This window comes from Phlebotomus argentipes, unplaced genomic scaffold, assembly GCF_947086385.1.
Source record: "Phlebotomus argentipes unplaced genomic scaffold, Phlebotomus argentipes genome assembly contig_17, whole genome shotgun sequence".
Lineage (NCBI taxonomy): Eukaryota > Metazoa > Arthropoda > Insecta > Diptera > Psychodidae > Phlebotomus > Phlebotomus argentipes.
The window spans coordinates 1,253,209-1,259,415 of record NW_026776166.1 but is presented as its reverse complement, the minus strand read 5'-3'; positions in this window follow the sequence as shown (position 1 = coordinate 1,259,415).

Sequence of the window (6,207 nt, the reverse complement as noted above, 5' to 3'; positions counted from 1 at the left end):
TTTATTTAATGTTCCAATATTGAATTCACTATCAGGGACTTATGTAGTTGTTCAATTGGGAGGTCGCATATGACATGTCAAATGCTCTCTCCCAACTTTGCTCAACATCCTCACCATTCTTGCTACACTTCAAGTGTTCCGCATTTGACATATTTCTGAGAAAAATAGATCATCTGCTGGTTGATTTATCGACTTAGGAGCAAGTTATCATCTATTTAGCCCTCATGAGACAGATTTATCTGCACATTAGCATTGCAAATCCCTAAGAAAATATCCTCAGCACGTGTTTAACATCTCCATTGTTATATTTATTTTTAACCTTTCAAGCGGAGATGGGTTTTCTGTGCAGAGAGAGAGAGGAATTCGGACAAAAAGGGAACTAATAGGTGTTTTCACGTTGGAGAATGGGACGATGGAAGGAATGGGAAGGAGTGGAGGATTTCCTTGGGGCCATTCTTGGAATTTTTCCTTCTCTCCCGAACATTTCTCAGCCATACAACAGGCGACTTGCTCCGCTTACATGGATGCCGGAGCTTAACTCATTAAAAGTTTTATGAAATCATTTTCGTTGAGGCCGCCGTTGTTGCCTCTCACCACACTTTCTCATCCTATTTGCCTCTGTATTTACATGTATCCTTCCACCTTCTTCTGCACGAACTTCAGCCGCTCCCAATTTTCAAGCCATTTCCATCGCTCCACGCTCTTCTGAGAGACACATTTTATTTATTTTTTTTCCAGGCTCATGGGAAGTTTGGGGCAGAAATGCGATGGGGATTATGCGATGGAATGGTGAATCAATAAATAGATAAGCATGAGTGTGTCTGAAGGCATTCGACATGGTGTGGAAATTCCTGCTCTCTCTCTCTGGATGCCATCAAAGCTCTCGTGAATATTCAGTGCGCACCAAGTGCTACACTTTGGGAATTGATACAATTTTTCAGTGAGAAGTTTTGAGCATTTTTCCACCCAAATAGCAAATAGGTCATGCTCTGGCCATAAATTTTAATTTCCCACCATTAATTTCAGTCTGAAACATCTCACTTCCATCCAAAGTGTGTACTCTCCCAAGGGCAGCAATTTGTCGAAAAAAATGCCCTCGAAACCCCTGGAAAATGCAAAAATGTACACAATTTTTCCACCAGTGAGATTAAATTCTGTAAATTCTGGAGCGGAAATAGTAGAAACAAAAGTACAGTGACGATTAAAATGACTGGAAAAGCTAGGAAATGAGCACTTTGAGCTGCGATTTGCTTGCTGAAATGACTTTGTATTGTGTGTGGGTGTGGTTTTACTGAATTTTCTTCTTCTGCACTTTATTGACCATAATTTTGTGTCTATAATTTGCTTCCTGAATATTTTTGATTCGTCATGAACACATAAATAAGACAGACGTAAAAGATTCTTCTTCTCTTCTTCAATTTTTTAATGCTTTTCATGACCCATTTAACCTTCTGGATAACAAGTAAATGATTAAACGCAACGTAAAATACGTAGAAAAATGAGCAAAACACTTTTTGTCATGAAAATAACTATAAAATGTCAAGTAACTTGTCTTGATTAAGCTATATGAATAAAACACATTATCCGTGACAGAATGTCTTCCATAATCTCACATCTAGAGTTCCTTCAGCTCTTCTGAGAGTATCAATAAAGGTCCTTTACACAAATTAAATTTGAGAATATTCCATCGGATAAATAATGTAGGGCGAAAGGTGATTCTCTCATATTACCCTCGCTTTTCCAGCTCTTTTGGCATTCCTGACCTGCCCTCTGCTGTTGGCAAAGGGAGCCCGCAAGAGAGGGTGGGAAGAATCTGAAGGGTGTTTAATCGTCTCACCAAGAGCAACACAGTTGTGACTAAATGAACACTTCAAGAAATTGAGGGTCCTTCGATTAAGAAATTCTCTCGTCTGAATTTTTATCAAAGAAAGGTAAAATTAAATCATTATAAATTCACCAGAATCTCACCTGGGCATGTGCAATAAATCGATGTTATTGGCCAGGAAAAAGGGTAAAAGACGTCTTTGTTTTTAATCATGATTTCTGGATTTTAATTCAATTACTTCTTCATACACTTCTTGGCACCCACTGTAAAATATTGTGGTGTAGAAAAAGGACATAACTTGCAGTGTGCAGTGGAATTGGGGTAATTCTGTGAAATGGAAAAGCATCAAAAGTCGCAAGGAAGTGCAGGAGGAGATGAGGAAAAAGTGCGGTACACGGTTAAAGGGAAGTCCTCTGCGATGATGGGAATTTATGGTTGGCACAGTGTAGCAATTTGTTCCTTACTTACCGGTAAGATCTTAACTTTCCTCCCCCCGGAAAGCGTCTTTTTTCTGTCATCGCGTCAACCCGTGGCGCTGTTTTATGTTGTCATCGCGCAGAGGAATTATAATAAATTTCCATTTGGGCGCTGCGAACTGGAAAAGTCTCTCTTGTTGTGCACAATATTACGGCGACATTTCCTCTTTCACGAGCCCCGCAGAGAAAATTTCCACCCTTGCAAGGGTGAAAACTTGCACCAGTGCTGGAAATGATGCTGTGCAATTCAAGAAAAAAAAACACCCTCAGAGGTGTTCATGCGACTTTTTCCGTTTACAAACCATTGACAAAAGCCTTGATTTCATATCTCAAATGGAATCTGTGCTCTATTCATCAACATTTTCCACTTCGCCGTATGTTCCAGGACGCATGAAAGGACTCTCTCTCTCTGTATGCTTATTCACCTCTCGTGGTGCTGCACAAAAAAAGGAGTTTCTGCCATTTCTGTCGAGCATCCAATTTCGATGGTGAGAATGTGGCAGTGAATGTGACAAATTGCGGTCATAGAGACGCCCCGGAAGTCGAGCCACAAACTCAATGTAATTATTGCACCCCAGTTTCCGCCAGCAAAAATTCAATGTGTGCATTTCAAAATTACCCGCGGACAACATTTTCCATCATCAATCCATTTTAATACTGGCTCTACTGCAACATTTCCCTAAACTCCTCACTCTCTGTCTTTTATGGCTCTCTCTCAATGCGAAGCAGAAACTGCAGGAGTTTAATGATGCTGAAGAGAAATATGCTGAGACGGATTCACTGAATTGATTTCCCATAAAGCATTATTACACATGAAATTGAGTTGAGCAAAAAGTTGCACATATTCCTAATTGGATATTTCATTTCTCCGGAGAATGCGGCAAGAGTCCATTGTTGGGGAGTTGTGTGCTTGCTCTTTTGCAACTAAATTGAGCTCAACATTGCATATTGTCGTAATTACAATTAATGCGATTTGTTGCTGGTAAACTCTCACACCCGGAAAGTCCCTGGCGATGCACTGTGGCATCCCTTTGACACGAGGGGAGGCACGATGGGGCGGAAATATAATCTCCTCTTCCCTCTCGGGAAATTACAGATCCATCTCTCTTCTCTGCTCGTGGTGCCTTTGTACGTGTGAAAATGCATCAAATTGCAAGAATTCTGGAGGAAGTCATATTAAAACTTCATAATGCACCATGATGGCCAACTTTAATAATCCCTGGAATTTATTAGCATGCTGCCCGAAACGATAATAAGGCAATCTACTCTCAAACATGATTGTATTTCACCGCTCATGTCGTCAATTTTGCCAAGAATTGTGCACTTTGGCGAATTTAGGCAATAATTTATCGTTTTGGATTTGGAATCACAGTTGTTGTGATTGATTTTGCATGAATGTGTCGATTAATCGTCAGAATTTAGGTCACTCACATGCAATTTCTGCCATATATTTATTAATTGCATCATCAATATAATATTACGTGTTTATTTTAGCATATCCAAAACATTGAGTAAGCACAGAAATTGTGTATTGCTTTTAAAGAGAGAAAATGAGGTTTTTGGAAGCTCCGCCCACTGGAATGCTCCGCCCATTTATCTGAATTGGATGCGAAAGTCGATCTATTCTTCACTCCAATTGATCATCAGCGAGCACAACTCGCGTGTTGTCGAATGGCCGCCAAATAATTTAGTGCATTTTAAAGGGAGAGTATGTTTTGTGTTCATTTTTAATGCCGGCTCTCTCACACCCTCGCGAGTGCAGGCGATCACGGGGGTGGAATCTACACAACCGCACTCAGTGAAATTACTTTGCGCGCCCCCGTCTTGGGAGCGCCTCCCGGGGGGGTGGCGAGGCTGGGGGTGTACAGGAAGTAATCCATTGAGAGTTGCCGCCTCGAGCCTGTGCACTTACACCCACGCCGGCGGTGAATAAAGTTCACCTGCTGGTGTTATTTATGTTGAAAATAAATAAAAGGCGCACACACTCTGCGCCTGCCATCTTGCAAGAGAGAATCTCTTTTAGCATATTAAACCTCCACAATTTTTCCTGCGATATATATCCGGAGAAAATGAGCAGGGAAGCTCATGCCTCACTGCAAATTGCTCAACGTCATCTCGTGAGGAAGGGAGTTGCTCTCCATAATTCTTTCGAATGGTGTTTCGTATGCGAAACGTATAGAAACCTGTGCGCTAATTGAACTCGTAAGTGAGGCAAAAATGTGGGTGAAAGCATTGCATTTTACTGGATGAATTCTGCAGAAGATTTTCCCTCCCTCTCGGTCGCCACTTTCCCTGCCTCGGGACAGCTTAATCCTCATGGCGATGGCACTGCATGCAATCATCTTTCAATTTTCCATGACATAAATAATATTATCGCTTCGGGCACAAAATGGGATCAAAGTGCAATTTACTTTTTTTCTGCTGTCAATAAAATTGTGAAAAAAATGGGACATTTGAGAGGGAGAAAATTACATAAAAATCACATACAATAAAAATATATTATTCGAGAGAGATTCATTTATTGCCTGATGAGCTTCGAAAGCTGATGAATTTCGAATGGAAATTAAATATTGTGCAATATTGATCGCAAAATATCCAATCAATATCTCTCGAGCTGCAGTTTAATTGGTGTTTCGTTGCATTTGTCGAAGCACCAACAAAAAAAAAGACACTCTATTTTAAATGACAATAGTCAGAACGGAAAGGAATTCAGCGTGAATCTCTCTCTCTCTCGATTGTGGTGCTGTTTTCTATAGTGAATTTGGGTCATTTTGTGCGAAGCGACCACTTTCAGTGCACTTTTCCCATTTTCGGGGAAAATGTTTTCCCCATTTTGCTGCGCTCTGGAAAAATTCAATTTGAAATAATTTCCAATTAAATTACCCTCGCGCGGAGCTCTCGAGGCGACCCATTACGTGCTCATTTTCACTGTTGACAGTGTCACACATTCCGCCGCCTCTCCCCATCAATTTTCCCTTCCGGGCGGGGCGCTGACTCTCATTGTCTCCTCGTGGAGGCAAACGTAACTGCCTTTATCGACACTCCACGACTTCTCACGCCGTGTGGCATTCAATCAATACCATCACCATCGACTCGGCAGTGGCAAAGTGACTCCCAACTATGCCCGCAACTTTGTCAATTCATATGGTAAGTGTCTTATCAGGCGCCCCATTACACCCACCCCGGCAATCGCCCGGGAGTCAATGGCCCCCAGGTTGGGCTGAGGGGTGAGAAACTCGCGACTTTTTCTCCTTGTCACACCTCCGCAGTGAGGAATTTTCCAGGCAATTTCCCCTAATTGCCTCAAGTGTGAATCGCTTAGGGATTACACGCATTCGATGGCAGATAGCGTGAAATATTCAGGAGGAATTGAACTTCCTCTGAACTAAGGAAGTTCATCAGAGCAGCAACTGCCAGTGAACTTGAAGATTGCGCGCTACAATTGCAAATATGATGTGTAATTAGAGTTAATTTGTGTCTGTAAAGTCAGAATCGATTTGTTTTTTCGTTCGGAAATGCTTTTCATTTTCACAATTCCCTACAGATTGTTTGCAGAAAAGAAGATGTCACTTTAAGCTCACTTCAGTGGACTTTCAAGAAACTATTTACGAGCGATTTCCAGTACCTTATCATAAGTAATGCGACACAGAAGCCATAAATACAGCCTTCCGTGCTGCACAGTTGCTCATCGAAGCACGTATGCTCGAGAGATTCGCCCCCGGATTGCAGGACCAATCGGGAGAGTATCCTCGCGCCGTTCCTCAGACAATGAGACGCGCGCGCGGTGTGAGAAGGCGGAAATGAATGCCACGTACATGGTGTACTCGTGGGAGCGCGAATCATCTTCTCATGAATTTTCCACCTCAATTGCCACAAGCCCTCATACATTGAGAGTTTCACTCACCA